Source organism: Alosa sapidissima, chromosome 2 (genome assembly GCF_018492685.1).
Source record: "Alosa sapidissima isolate fAloSap1 chromosome 2, fAloSap1.pri, whole genome shotgun sequence".
Taxonomy (NCBI): domain Eukaryota; kingdom Metazoa; phylum Chordata; class Actinopteri; order Clupeiformes; family Clupeidae; genus Alosa; species Alosa sapidissima.
In genome coordinates, this window is record NC_055958.1 from 1,650,764 (window position 1) to 1,666,797 (window position 16,034).

The window sequence follows — 16,034 nt, forward strand, 5'->3', positions numbered from 1 at the left end:
ACAAACAACTCTCTTGATCTTCTGTTCGCCAACAGATTTTAAACTGGTCATCCCTGATGATATTGTGGAGTTTTCTCCTGGCCAGGATGTCACTCTGCGCTGTTACCTCTCTCCTGCAACCAGTGCTGTTGCCATGGAGATCAGGTGGTTCAAGAAAACAGAGTGTATTTACCTATATAAGAATGGTGACATAACAGTACGGGAGGGTTATGAGGGCAGAGTGAGTGTGGACACTCAGAACCTGCAGAGAGGAGACGTGTCCCTGAGACTGAAAGAGGGCAGAAGAATAGATGAAGAAGTGTACACATGCCAGGTCATCAATGGAGGAAGAGAAGAAGGAAGAGTCGGGCTGTGGGTTAGAGGTAAGTCTCCTGTTTCTCTGATATCAAGCACTATACCAATTGTCTGCCTGGCTAGTTGGTAAGCAATGTGTTGTGCTGACTGGCTTTTCAGAAAGGCTGTATAAAAGGGCCAAAATTTGTACTCGTAACTTGAGTCTTGTACAGTATCTTCTGTGTCGCAAGCGTCTAACTTCATTATTGCACATGATAGTAGGAAGGGAGGAAATGTGTATGGATTTGCAAATCATATTACAAAACATTTTACCACAAAAACTGTACCACACATTTTGTTTACAATTTAAATCATATGTCTGAGCAGTGTTCAAGCTTAAGTTTAGGAGAAGTTATATGTCAGATATTTTGATGTAGTGTGTATGTAATGTGAAAATTATTCTAACCTGACTAATGATCCTGTCTTGTCTTTTTTTTTTAGATCGGCGTTTATGTAAGTATACAGTGGAACTGACTTGAATGAAGTCTTTCTTTGGACACACACACACACACACACACACACACACACACACATATACAGGGAAATGAGAGACGGTATGATTAGTACTTATATTGTATATCTTCATGTAATTAAGTGAAGTGAACTGTATTTCTACTGATTTTTTCTGTGCTTTTTTTTTTAGGTCGGTCAGTGGGTAAGTACCAGCATGTGTTACTGATAGTATGCAGTTGATTCTGTAAAATAAATTGTGTATTTTTTGAAAAATGAAATCACACATTCTAGATTAAATACACACACAAATGCACAAAAAGGTTAAAAAGACACAAAATCAAGTAATCTTCTTGCTAGAGTGCTTTCCCACATTTTTTGTCTTTCACCAAGCCAGCCACATACTTGAGATTCAAAATGCATACTGCACACACACACACACACTCGGGGATTAAAAATATTATTATTTTAGGGTGAGGATATTTGCACCCCTTGTACAATTAGCAGTGTATTTTAATGTGCAGTTAGAAGTCAATGCTATTCATACCCCGGTGCACACAGCAATGTGTTCTATTATTACCCCATCTGGTACAAATATCAATGTCAAAATATCAAACGTATTGTGAGTTGTAAGTGGTTCTCTTTTCTAAAACGAAATGCGTCACAATGTTTGGGCCCACTCACCGCATTGCAGCAGCCCGAAAAAAAAAAAAAAAACGAGCAACGTGTTTTTGTTGTTACGTTAATGTGAATAGCTCAGCTATGTGGCCTATGCTATTCGTACCAGAGATGCAAATATACACTCTGAATAAGGTATGCTGTTTTCATTACTGTTTAATTAGAATTGGATGCTATTCGTATCCTGGTGTATATAGTAATGTGTGCTATTTACACCATGGTGCGTGAAGTAGTAAATTGTTGCAATCAAAACTTCCGTTGGAGAACTGATTTCTTCTTCAAATTGTGGGCCTTCTCTGCAGAGACGTTGGGACAAATATGCACTTGCACTTCTACTTTTCTGTGCCAAAATGCTTTACAAGGGAATCAAACCCCGGTCTCCCACATATGAAACCATGATACTAACCACTGAACTATCTACTTCCACGCCCAGATGAGAGTTTGCAGGCACGCTTATAGTAGGCCTGAGCGTCATAATCACAAAATTTCTGTTAACTAACAAAATGACGGTTGTATGTCACTGAACAAAGATTATGAAAATAAAACACAACTTAATTTTAAGAGATATTAGTACTGAAACCTTTCAGAATTCTTCACTTTCTGCTGATGAAAAAACAAATGTCCACCATGTTTTTTGTCCATGTGCATGTTTTTGTTGTTACAGTACGTCACAGGGTGTGAATAGGTCAGCTGTGGGGTGCAAATAGACACTCCCAATTCTTTTCATATCAGGGGTGCAAATAGACACTCCCAATTCTTTTCATTTTGGTTTGTCCTAAGCAGAAACTTTATTTTTACATTCCCGTTCCCGTGTTCCAAAGTCTCTTCTCTAAATAGTAACCTTTTAGCCTTGGCACAGTAGCGTACAGTATACTTTTTTCACCCCTAAAATTCCTTAAAAATGATATGACCAGGACCTAAGTCTCATAGTACATACACACACACACAAACACACACACACACACACACACACACACACACACACACGGCTGTATAATCAGTATTTCTGCTTGCAATGTGTGATTGAAGATCATCTTAGTGTGAGTTTTTCTTCATTGGTACTCATTAATGATTTAATCTTTGCTTATGGTTCCTTTAGGTCTGCATTTTGGTAAGTACTAGAGAGAGAGAGAGAGAGAGAGAGAGAGAGAGAGAGAGAGAGAGAGAGAGAGAGAGACAGAAAGAGAGAGTGCTTGCATGTGTGCATGCATGATACTGTGACTTGTACTTCAGATATGTTTATGTCTGCTGATCTCCTGTTTCAAAAAAGCTCATCTCTTTTCTCTGATATTACAGGTAAAACTGAGATACGTGCTGAAGAGAGGAGAGAAATGGAGGAATCTTTCCAGTCTCTGGGTGAGTGTGAGAGTCGATTGATGGGGTTGGGTGAATGCTGAGAGAGAGGATGGAGGATAGTTTGGATGTGTTTCTAGAAAGGGTAGTTGTTAGCTAACCTGTCACAACCTTTAGAGTATAGAGCTATATTTGTCTCAATAATATTTGTATATGCACAACCAAAAATTTCATTTGTGAAATGTGATTCTGCATTTGTGGATCACCAGCACACGCATTCTTCGCAGTTATGTGTTTTTGAGATGTTCTTCGCATAAAAGTCGCACAAATCCACACGTGAAAAAATCATATTTGTAACTTGTAAATTCATTTTCACAATTGTAGTTGTGTATTTGTAAATTAAATGGCATTTGTAAAACTGAAAATTGCCTTTGTGAAATCTAATTTTGCATTGAAGAACGTCTCAAAAACACGTAACTTTGGAAAGCGAAGAATGCGTGTGCTGGTGATCCACAAATGCAGAATCACATTTCACAAATGGAACTTTCAAATGGCATTTTATTTACAAATGCACATCTATATTTGTAAAAATCAATATATGAGTTACAAATATTTTTTTTATTTGTAGGTATCAAAACACACATGCAAATCAAGAAATATTTGTGGATCCCCCCTCTGTGCTATACAAATATTATTGAGACAAATTTAGCTCTATATTGGAGTTAGTGCTGTCATTCATACCTGAAGACCCTACACTGGGAATTTCACTTATCATAACGTTTTAAAGTTACATTCCTCGATCTTAAGTGCAGGGGTGAAACGGCAGAGGTTGCCATGCTGGGTCCACAACATCCACTCATTCACGCCTGCGCGTAAGCAGAGGATGCAATTAAGACAAATTGGAACAAAACAGAAATATTTTCTTCCACTAATTATAAGTTGGTTGTTCATTCTCAATCATTTCTATATATGATGTAGCTCTATAGATGCTCTAGCAAATGTGCAGTATCAATTTATAGCCTGCCCTGTGGACAATGGTTTGAACTATGGAACTTGCTATTTTCGACCAAACATCACAACTTTCTAGACATAGGTGGTACAGTACATCCGTCGTTGTTTCTGTGAAAGTTATGTCTTATCAGTCGGTGGTTTAGCAACAACGCAGAACTTTTCTAGAAATGCACCCCACATGACTGATGAATGAGGAGCAGAGATGATTGGTTGAGATCTGATGACTGATTAATGAGGAGCAGAGACGATTAGTTTTTATCAGAGGACTGATGAATGAGGAGCAGAGATGATATGTTGAGAGGAAAGCAATCCAATAGAGTAAACCCATCTTAAGACTATACAGACAGGTGGACTGAGATAGATGCAGATAAAGTGATTTGTCCAAGTTGTAAAACTAACCAAATAAACCACTTAGTTGTATGCCATTTTATTTAGCATTTGGTCAAATTAAACTTTAATAACTATACTGCCAATGTATTTTACTGCAGAAACTAAATATTATGGGTTTAATTGTTGCCACTCTCAGGCTGAATAACATACTGTAATCTATGTGAAGAGCTCTTCTATTGCAGTGTGTGTGTGTGTGTGTGTGTGTGTGCAGGGCCGGAGTGGGGCCACTTTTCAGCCCGGGAGTTTCAGGCCCAAGACCGGTCCACTTTTTCCATGGTGGTGGAAATTGGATAAATGAAGCAACATTTCAGCTCTTACTATCCTGTAGTTTTTATTAGTACCATGGTTCAACAAATCTGTAAAGGTTATATAATAATTCACTTCTACTGAGAAGTTAACAAAAAATATTCCACTATTCCACAAGTTAACAAAAAATATTCCACTATTCCACAAGTTAACAAAGACAGAAAGAAAGAAAGCCTTTGAAATGTAGCCTATCCCACGCTTCCACAAAGAGGCATATTGAACTAATGTTTAGGCTACATGTTTTTTGCATGGGTAGGCTATATTGTTGTTTGGTGATTTAGCCTACTCCTTTACTACACCCTCTTCTAAGCAAACAAGGCATATAAGTTCATCATGTAGCATAAATATTTTGCTCTTTCTTGCATTAAATAACTTATCCTCTCTATTTGTCCCTGTAGTCATGGCCTCCTCATCAATAATTTCGAGCTCATCATTTTCAGTGGTCGACTGGTTGATCTGCTCCTCAGAAGCTACAATTTTTAGTGCATAGGCCTACACAGATCAAACTTCAGTTTTGTTATTAATATTTGCATACTGCAAAGTCTATGAATCGGATACAAAAGGCTAATATTTTAAGTAATTTAATATGTTACTTGCAAATAGCTTGACAACGCTGCAAACGTCCAATATTAGCCCAATAACTGCTAATAATCATTGCCTATAGGCTATCTCTCTTTACCAGTTGCCACTTTTGTCTAGAAGCTTGGCACATTTAGCAGCATCTACCTGGCCGTTTCAGTCCCTCAGTCCCTCCTGGCCTCTTTCTACCATCCATCTTTCCTGACGTTTATGGCTACTGAAGGGCTGGCCAGGCTATCCGTATCTGAGAAAACTTTTTGGAAAAGACGGGCTACAGTATATGGACCCAACCAACTCTTTTTGGGAGGGGAGAACTCCCTCACACGGTAGGCTACAACCCATGCAGAGGCACCGGTGCCATGCACAGAATGCGGAACGTGTATAGTCTACTTTAAGAGAAGTTAGACTAACGTGACAAATGTCAATATTTTTTTCCTCGACCGGCCCAAAAGTGAAGCGGCCCACCAGGAATTCTCCTGATTCTCCCGATTACCCACCCCGGGCCTGTGTGTGTGTGTGTGTGTGTGTGTGTGTGCTTTTCTACTACACCACTGTGTACTAAGTACAAAATAAGGCAGAAATAATATAATTTATTAGCTGCAAATTGCAAATGGACTGTACACTGTATTTTTACCAGATAACAAAATGGTCTTCTCATTAATAGTCAATACTACACAATTAAAAAAGTATTACAATATGCCTCTTCCCAGTTTCCCCTGCATTTGAGATTGAGTTAATGGAGGAACTTAAACAACAAGATGACAACAAGCAGGCAAAGGAGATGCAGATTAAAGATGGCAAAAGGAACCTCAAGGAGAAGGTAAAACTTTTGGAAGAGAGCAAAGAGAGACTCATGGAGATGGAGAAGCTAGGGGAGAAGACCAAAGAGATGGAGAAGATGACAGAACAATTAGAGCAGAAGAACAAAGTTATAGAGAAGATAATAGAACAACTGGAGAAGAAGATAAAACAGGTGGAGAAGATGAACCAGAAACTAGAGGAGGGAAATAAACTCCTCCAGCAAAAAGAGACAGAATTAATGGACATGACTAAACGAGAGATGGAGAGAGAGGGACTACTGGAGAAGATGAACAGAGAGGTGGAGACCAATAAAAGCCAGGTGCAGTCACTGGAAATGGAACTGCAGGAAAGGAACAGACAACTACAGGACCTGAGAACCCAACTGCAGGAAAAGGAGGGGGAGCTGGAGGAGAAAAACCAACAGCAGGAAGTAGAGGAAAGACATGGAGAAGGTGAGGATCAGATAAGACCATTTTAATTTTGCATCCCGAGAAAATTTTAACATTATAGCTGAGGAGACCTAGATGTGATCTCACTGTTGGTTTTATATCAATTTCCTAAAATTCCATAGCAGAACTAGTGTAGATAGTGTAGAGCAACTACATAGAAAGGTAGTTAAATGACAACTCAGTTTTCTTACAGTGATTTCATTGCTATAATTTATATACAGCTCTGGAAAAATTAATGAGTGGTTCCAATGAATTTGCAGTGGTCTCAAAATTAAGAGACCACTGCAAATTTGAAAATGACTGTCAACTCGTTCGAATGTCACTCAGCAACCATATGAAGACAACAGAAAAATGTCCAGTGGCCTTTTTTTCCAGAGCTGTATATAGCTGGGGTCTCCAAATACTTTCCCCTAATGGCCAAATGACGCCATGCATGCCAAGCCAATGGGCCAAAGCATCCAGGAATAAAATCTAGAAAATAATCATCCTAACACTCACACAAAATGTATGTAATGAAACACATTTTTATTTACTCTAAATGAGACCACACATGAGCAAAATTATGACTTCGATACCTGCCCAAAATATATTGATACTGATACTGAAATGATAGTATAGGACAAAAATAGTTTGTTTGGTTGCAGTAGATTCTACATTAAATTCTGCAATTCACCACATTGCTTGAGCCAAATAAAATTGTATAATTTACCTTGTTAAACTCTGATGGCAAATTTGTCATGCAGAGAGGTGCACACACACATACTGAACATTGACACAAGTGATAGGAAAATAAACAAAAAGACCACCTTAAACACAGTTTGCTTGGAGTGATATGATTGTTATAGTTCATTGTCTATATAGTGTGTATTGTGTTTGGGAGAAAGTAATCATCTGTGACTGAACTATGACTGCGTTTGCAGTGGAAGAAAACTGTCCTGATCCAGAATCTCCACAGCCTCCTGCTGGGTCTGAGTTGAGACTGGTGCTGATCGGGGGGAGTGCAGCTGAGAAGAAGGCAGCAGCAAACACCATCCTGGGCACATCCACACTTACAGAGACCCAGCACAGTGAGTGCAGATGGGGGGAGGTGGCTGGGAGATGGGTGACCCTGGTGGAGACTGCAGACTTGTTCTGCAGTGGACTCTCTGAGAAGGACATGAGACAGGATGTGAAGCTTTGTGTTCAACTGTCTGCTCCGGGACCTCATGCTTTCCTCCTGGTGATTCCAGAGGAGCTGTCTGAAAGGGCAGCGAGAGAAATGCTAGAGAAAATGGAGGATATTTTTGGGGAGGGCTGTTGGAGACACACACTGCTCCTCTTCACCAATACTAAGGGGTTGAGAGAGATGGGTATGGAGGAGTTGCTCCAGAAAGGGAGCCGGGAGCTTCAGCAGCTGGTAGAGAAATGTGGGAACAGGTATCACCTTCTCAATGTCAAAGACAGGCCTGATTACATTAGCATTGCACAACTGCTAGAAAAGATAGAGGAGATGTCAAGAAACAAAGTGAGATTCTACAGCATTGACACCTACCAGGAGCCCGAGAGCCTCAGAGAGGAGGAGATGTCAAGAGCTCAGCTTGATAAAAGTGGCCAGGAATTCCTGAAAAAGATGGAGGAAGAGATCAAGCAAAAGTATATTGAAAAATTGCACAAGAAAATACAAGAACTGGAGAGCAAAATAGGCATAGAGAACGATGAGAAAAAGAAACAAGAGATGGAGAGAAATTTGGAAAGGATACGAGAGGAGAGAGATAAAGAGAGGAAGGAGATGGAAGAGAAACATAGAGACGAGATGTGGGAGATGAGAGTGAGCTATGAGAGCAAGACCAGGGCTGAATCAGAGAGAAACCTCATAAAGGTCATCCTGGCTGAACAACAGAGAAAGATGGAGGCAGAGTTGAATAGGCAGAAAGAGGAAAATAAAAGAAAGACAGAGAGGAAGGAAAAAGAGATGGAAACACTGAAACAGAGTGTTCAGAATCTACAGGCCACTTTGGCAGAGCAGAGAGAGAAACAGAGACAGGGGACGTTTGTTCAGTACGCTCTTCTTGGAGTCGTCGTGTGTATGATGATTTATGCAACAGGTAGTTTAAAAATTCACTAAGAGACAGGGGACGTATGTTCAGTACGCTCTTCTTGGAGTCGTCGTGTGTATGATGATTTATGCAACAGGTAGTTTAAAAATTCACTAAGAGACAGGGGACGTTTGTTCAGTACGCTCTTCTTGGAGTCGTCGTGTGTATGATGATTTATGCAACAGGTAGTTTAAAAATTCACTAAGAGACAGGGGACGTTTGTTCAGTACGCTCTTCTTGGAGTCGTCGTGTGTATGATGATTTATGCAACAGGTAGTTTAAAAATTCACTAAGAGACAGGGGACGTTTGTTCAGTACGCTCTAATTGGAGTCGTCGTGTGTATGATTATTTATGCAACAGGTAGTTTAAAAATTCACTAAGAGACAGGGGACGTTTGTTCAGTACGCTCTTCTTGGAGTCGTCGTGTGTATGATGATTTATGCAACAGGTAGTTTAAAAATTCACTAAGAGGCATTCAACCTCATACAACCATAAGCTCTTCGCTCTTCCGCTAGTATCTCTGTGTTTGATAGACTGAGGCAATACTTAGGAATTATCAGCCCCACTAACAATCATCACATATTGTTTAAGTCTATTCTTCTCACTTGTATTGATCTTGTTGAAACTGTGTGAATAAAGGTGTGCTTGCATTTGGACTGGAGTATTTGAGGATTTCTGTTTTTCCTGACTGGTTAGTTGATTAGTTCCACTGTACAATAAGGCATGTTGTATGACATTTTTTGTTTATTTTCCTTTATTATTTTGTAAATTAGTTGTAACCCACAGCCGGTGAGAAGCATATTTGAAAGAAAAATGTTTGAGAATAACTAAATGAAACTGATTTTTCCCTCTAACTGACAAACCATATTTGTGCTGAAATGTGTTGCAGTGCTGTTGTAGTGCTGTTATATTTAGTGGAAATACAGTATTTAAAATCATTGTAATAGGTGTTTTTATATTGTTATGACCACCAAATCTCTTTGACTTACAAACACCTTATTTCTGTTTTTTAACCGCTGAGCTCAAAGTTGAGATTTGAATGTGTGCTGGATGGCTTTATCAAGGAAAAAATGTGTGATACAAGCAGGGATGGAATACTGCACGGGCCTACCGGGCCTAGGCCCAGGGGCCCAAGAGGTCAGGGGGCCCTGAAGCCCAAGCCTTTGCATGGAATCACTGCCTCAATATCAACAAATCAGGATGTAGGCTATGAATCTGATTGAATTTAGTATTGGCCATCCCCAAAATGCACCAGAATACAGGAAATCACATCAAACAAATTAAAAAAATTCTGGGGGAGGACCCCCAAACCCCCCATCCCACATATACGACAATAAGTGGGGGGCCCTTAATACATCTGGGCCCAGGGGCCCGAAAGTTCATAATCCGCCCATGTCAAAACCTATATACATCATTCAGAATTGATTGTGCTTTGCCAAATGTGCAAGGTGCCCATGCTGTAGGCACTAATGCTCCTCCACACGGTCATAGATGTTGGATTTCGAACTGAGCACTAAAACAAGTTGGACACTTGGATAAGCCCTCTCCTCTTGATGAGTTCATGATTTCCATTAAGGTCCATTTCAAACAAGCTCAGGCCCAGATAGGAGGGTGGTATTTTATGTATCATATCTCAATGCAATTTTAGCTGTTACAATTTTAGCTGCAGTTTTTGAATTGAGTATCAAACTGTGCACATAGACAATGTTTATCAGAGGTTTTCCTGAGCCCATACAATGACACGTCTAAACAGGTCTGGTATTGATGCAGTGCCATTTGAGGTCCAAAAGACCACGGACATCCAATTTGCTTTTCAGCTCTTTCCCTTGTTTGCAAAGATTTCTCAGGATTCTCTGAATGTTTTAATACTATTATGTCCTATAGATGATTAACTCCCCAAATATGTCATAATTTCATGTTAAGACGCCTTAAAATTACATTGTTTCATCATTTGTGCGCACAAGTTTACACATAGTGATGAATACCCCTACATATTTACTTCTAAGAGACCCTGCCTCTCTGGGATGCTCTTTTTCATACCCAATTGTACCCTAATTAGTTGTGAAAAAATCTTCCTTTTGTTTTCTTTATCATTACACAACTTTTCCAGCATTTTGTTACCCCGCCCCAACTTTTTTTGAAACATGTTGCGGGTATCAAATTCGAAATTGACATATATTTTCCATGAAATAGTCAAATTTTTCATTTGATATGTTGTCTATGTCCTTTTTGCAACTAAATAATAAAAAGAGTTTAAGAGATTTGCAGATTATTACATTCTGTTTTTATTCACATTTCACACAATGTCCCAACTTTTTCTGTTTTGGGGTTGTACAAAAAGAGTACGAACAAGAGGCAAAAATATTTGAAAGGACAGTTCACATCCTGACTGTGGAAAGTTCGAAGACCTCAAACTGAGCAGGCGTCAGGTCAGGCAGACGTCTCTGTTCTCACAGGGCTAAAATAGGAGTTTCTTTCCTTAAGCCATCCACACCTTGAATACATATAAAACACTCTAAAAACTTTTTACCCCCTTGTCTCTCAATCTACAGTATTTTTTTCCTATTTTTTTCTAAATCTTTCTTCTTTATTATTAAAAATAATTATTACACGGCTCTTCACAAGGCAAGTAGAACGCTCCATTGGCTTGAATGGGATTTCCCAAAGTTCTACGGTAAAATATTTTCATGTATGGGTTTTGTGCTTCTGATTCGTCTTTCATATCACTACGCAAGGACTGGAACTTCATTCAACAGTGAAAGCAGACGGTTGATCAGCTGTGTTATAAAGAATGTTTGATTCAAGTTCAGCGTGTGTTGTTGCGAACTATTTGTTTCTCAGCAAATGCCACGATGAACGGTAACAAATAGGCTAGGCTATGTAGGCTAAAGTCATATCGTGGGGAGTTTATTATTTAGTTTTGGCAAGTAGCCGTGTAATAAGCGGGATAATGTATAGAACGCGGGTCATTATTGGGAAAATAAGTCCCTTCAGGGCGGAGCAAGATCTGGTTCGCCCTGTCGATCTGGTTCGCCCTGTCGGGACTTATTATGATATAGGTTTAGTCAGATTTTTTTTTTCTTTTTTCTTTTTCGCATGGCCAATTTTCCGTCAAGGATTCCCGGGACACTGAAAGACCGGGGTACACGAAACTTGGTGGGCATGTAGCCCCACATGAATAGCATGGAACCATCGTTTTTCTTTTTGATCTGTAACCCCCCCGCTGGACTGGACCCCCCGAAAGGGTCATACAATAAATTAATTTATGTTACTGTACACCAACTGGCCTGTAGGTGGCCGGACACAGTTTTCTGTGAATATCTCGAGAACCATAGGGCCTAGCAGGACCACCTTTTTTTTGTATATTGGTCTTAAGGGGCCATGTCAACCCATCCCATTACCACTTATTTCTTGAATAGTACCACCTAGTTAAAAATTAAAAAGCAAAAAATTAAGTGTTGTAATCACATGGTCGATTAGGTGTTGCACAAAATTAAAAGTGTAGGATCATTATGACACCCTCCGAATGCATGCCAAGTTTTGTGGACTTTCGTTCATGAGGGGCCATACAATAAATTAATTTATGTGTACGTTTAGTAACCGTACACCAACAGAGTTTTCTGTGAATATCTTGAGAACTGTAGGGCCTAGGATGACCAATTTTTTGCGTATGTTTGCCTCCAGGGGTCATGTTAACCCATTCCATATGCACACATGTGCATAAACAGATATTCACACACACACACATACATTTGGTACTTGTTGTCTAGCAGATACCAGTGAGAATTGAGTGTGCATAATGCAATTCAGTGAGACAGTTAGAATCATATATGCCTTTCACCTTTTGTTTTTAGCCGGCAGCCAGACCAGCAGAGACCCTAACTTTGCTGAATTACTGAAGCTAAACAGGCTTAGTTAGTACTTGGATAAGAAACCTCCTTAGAAGAGTAGGTTCCTGCTGGAAGCGGTGTTGGTGGCTGGCCAATAGGTGGCACTCTTCCCTGTGGCCAAAAGCCACCAAACAAATATCAATCCCAATGTCCTATTGCAGTGACAGTGACACTGTACTGCAGGAGATGTTTTCCTTTGCATGAATGTTAAATTGAGGTCCTGACTCACCATGGTTGTTAAAGATCCCATGGCACTTATTGCAAAGAGTAGGTGGTTCCCTGATTCGCTTTATTTATGTACACATACATAAAGACACACACACATGCGCACACACACACACATACACAAAAACACACACACACGACACGCACAAACACGCACACAAACACACACACACATACCAGGGCTCTAGAACCGGTGCGACCAGCTATTCGAGAGAGGAAAAAGTGTCCGCATTGAAACTCATTTACAGACACATATTTGGCCAATATCGTGGTTTAAACAAATCACAGATAGTGAAGGACCTCCCCTCTGATTGGCCGTGGCCCAGTGCCTGTGTGTAAATTTGAAAATGCGTGTGCTGCAGAGAGAGAGAGAGAGAGAGAGAGATAGGTCAGAGACCCGTCAGATAAACAGAGTGGATGTACATGTAGTTGCATTACAATGTGGTCACATAGGCCGAGATAAATGTCCCCTCTCCCCACTGCCTTTCAGCGGCTGGCAGCAGCAAACCGATCAGACGAGCCCGAGATGATGATTAAGTTTATCGTTGCCTACGATAGGCCTAGTGAAACTTCCCTTCACCAAGTTCAGTCCGAAATAATTATTCACCAGAAAAATAGTTTGAACTTAAACGCGACGTACAGGAATGCCACTTGCGCCAAATTTATAGGAGTCATTGCAGATGGAAAAGACGTCTTAAAATTGCGAACAATGCATACAAGGCCTTCCTGAATGACAGAGATACAGATATCGCCGAAAAGGAGTGCGTCATTGACCGCAGTTACATGCAGGGAGTAACCCGGTTTTCAACAGCAATATTCGTTTTGCACACGAGTTGTCGCTCGAATATCGCTGCTACATAAAGCCCGAATATTCCCTGCATGTATAACTGTGATCATTGTGTACGGTGAATTGAATGGACACATTTAGATCGAGCATGGCAAGTCATTGCAACAGCCTATAATAATAGGCCTACCATTTCGTTACTGCATTAACCATAGTGATGTTCTTATTGAAAATTTTTAATAACTGATTTTAAAATACTAAAATTAAAAAGTAAATTGCATTGTGGGGCTGTCAAATGATTAGTGCAATCATCATTGCAAAATCACATAAAAATCTCCCAGGCTACTTGGAACATCTCTTTAAATTGTGCTCAAATACATTTCTATGGAAGATGCTAGCATGGCGAGCTGGTTTAGCCAAGGCCTAAAGATCATGAAGGATAGTCTATAAGACATTGAGCCATGAGGTGTGCAGTTTGAAGCCCTTAAAAGATGTGCACTGTTAATTTACTCACTGTTATTTTTATTTAATTCATCTTGAGATGTTTTAAGTTTAAATTTCAGCAGTGAAGCACTTAAAGCACCAACACTTCATTAAGTTACTTTTCTTGTAAATCATAAGTCATAGGACAACCTACAGTGGGGAAAATAAGTATTGAACACGTCAACATTTTTTTCAGTAAGTATACTTCCAATGAGGCTATTTGCATGAAATTTTCACCAGACATTAGTATTAACTCAGATAATCCACCCATATAAAAAAATCCAAACATTAAAGTCCATAGGTAGAGTTATGTGCAATAAAGTGGAATGACACAGGAAAAAAGTATTGAACACGCCTGCTGAAATTTCTTAAATACTTCGTGGAAAAGCCTTTATTCGTAATGACAGCTTCAAGGTATTTCCTGTATGATGAAACTAATCAGTCACAGTATTCTGGAGTGAGTTTGGCCCATTCTTTTAAACAGATAGTCCTTTAATATTGAAGATCTGTTTCGACCTCACTCTGACCGTCACTACAGTCTAAAAAAGGAATGATCACCTTCGTTCTGCCTATCACCGAGACCATATGTCAACAAAGTCATGCCCATGACCTCCGGAAGCAGAACGACTCGAGCTTGTAAATAGCGGAGATTGCTCCCGGTTCAGTCTCTCACCTTGATCGCCTCATCTGAGACCTGTGATACGTGAGTACGTACTTTCACTGCTTTCTTGCTTTGACTGTGTTTGTTAGTCTGCATGTGGCAGTAACCTGTGTTTTTTTCAGGAAACTTCGTTTAACTTTGTTTAACTTTGTTTAACTTTGTTTAACTTGTTGACGACTTTCCTGAGTTCACCCCATACCGCACGGCGGAGGGGCTATTGTGAGCCTGCTGCCTGCGTTCGCGCACTGCTGCGGGCCGCCATTTCAGTGTTATTTTCCTTTTGTGTGTGCCAGGTTTCCGGGTTGTTGTTTGTTAACTACTGTGTACCTTATCTGGCTGTTCGCGGCTAGTTGGGCTTGGTGTGAGCCTGCTGGGTGCGTTCGCGCACCGGCGTGGGCCACCGTTATTATTTCTGTTTACTGCTCTGGCAGCCGGAACCTGTGTGGGCCTGATCAGCGCGTATGTGCTCGGCTGCTTAGGCGCTAATGTTACTGTGTGCTTCTTGTTAGCTTTGTTGTTGTGTGCTAGGCTACTTGCAAAAGGTAAGTTTAGCTGTTTGTGTCTGCTAGGTGCAGTCTTGCACGAGGTGCGGGCTGCTGTGTGTCTTTTCTCCAGTTGTCCACTGGTGTACTTCGGCGCGTGCGTTCGCGCACTGGTGGCCGCCTTCTTTGTGTATCTGTTGTGTACCCCCGTCGCTGCTGTCCGCAGCTAGCTGGGCCAGTGTGAGCCTGCTAAGCGTGTCCGCACGCTGCTTCAGGCCACCCGTGTACTGTATTACACCACTGCTGTATCTCTTTACGGGCTGCTGCTTGCAGACCCAGTGCGTTGTACGGCCAAGGTAAGTGCCTTATTGTATTGTATTGCATTGTGTTTTTCTGTGGTAGGCTATGGCGGCACACTACTGCAGAGTCTGTAGGGCCACGATGGCCCCCAATGACGGGCATAGAGAGTGTCCCGCTTGCCTTGGGGCCGCCCACCTCCTGGAGGATGTCGACAGCCCCTGCAGCGCAGCCTGTGACCTTCCTAGGGAGGAACGGCTCCGCCGGGCTGACCAGGCATGTGGCCACGTGCGTGGATGGGACAGGCGGCGCTCACCCGACCGACCATCCCACTCTCATAGGCATGGCCGTAAGCATACGCACAAGCGTAAACGGCAACATGAGTCCCCTTCCAGGCATGATCAGGTGGAGGTCCCTGGACCTGCTAAGCGCTCGGCTCCAGCTGCCGTGACCGAGGGTAATGGCACGGAGTCGCTTCAGATTCTCTCAGCTCTCCAGGCTCTGGCTAGGAGGATGTCATCCCCTTCTCTGCCCCATGGCCAGGAAGGTCTCTCCCCATCCAGGCCTGAGAGCCATGGTGCGGATGTTGATCTGGGTGATGTGGATGTGCTGTCACTCCATGCCCCTCGTTCTACGATCGATGACGTAAGCGGGGACGGCCTCCTGGATGAGCTACATTCAGACATGCTGGAGCCAACTGATGAATCCACAGTGCCAGGGGAGGTCCCCGTCGGCTCCTTGATGTCACGGGTGTTGAGTGCCTCCAAGATCCTGGGTCTTCAGGCCCCTATGCCAGACATGGCTTCCCTTGGGGGCGTCTGGGAAGGCGTCTCGCACAGCAGCCCA

The 16,034-nt window shown here is 41.4% G+C and overlaps 2 long non-coding RNA genes across 2 annotated transcripts in view; one reads left to right on the forward strand and one right to left on the reverse strand.

Annotated features, from left to right (window-relative positions):
• Positions 1-774: 774 nt before the first annotated feature.
• Positions 775-5,881, forward strand: LOC121694578. Its single transcript, XR_006025823.1, has 5 exons — positions 775-786; positions 977-988; positions 2,561-2,572; positions 2,758-2,817; positions 5,751-5,881. It is a non-coding gene; the product is annotated as an uncharacterized LOC121694578 (long non-coding RNA).
• A 1,231-nt stretch (positions 5,882-7,112) lies between these two features.
• LOC121694484 overlaps positions 7,113-16,034 on the reverse strand; it is a 49,622-nt gene continuing 40,700 nt past the window's right edge. The window contains exon 2 of the long non-coding RNA XR_006025773.1: positions 7,113-7,890. This is a non-coding gene — a long non-coding RNA (uncharacterized LOC121694484). The remainder of the gene's footprint in view (positions 7,891-16,034) is intronic.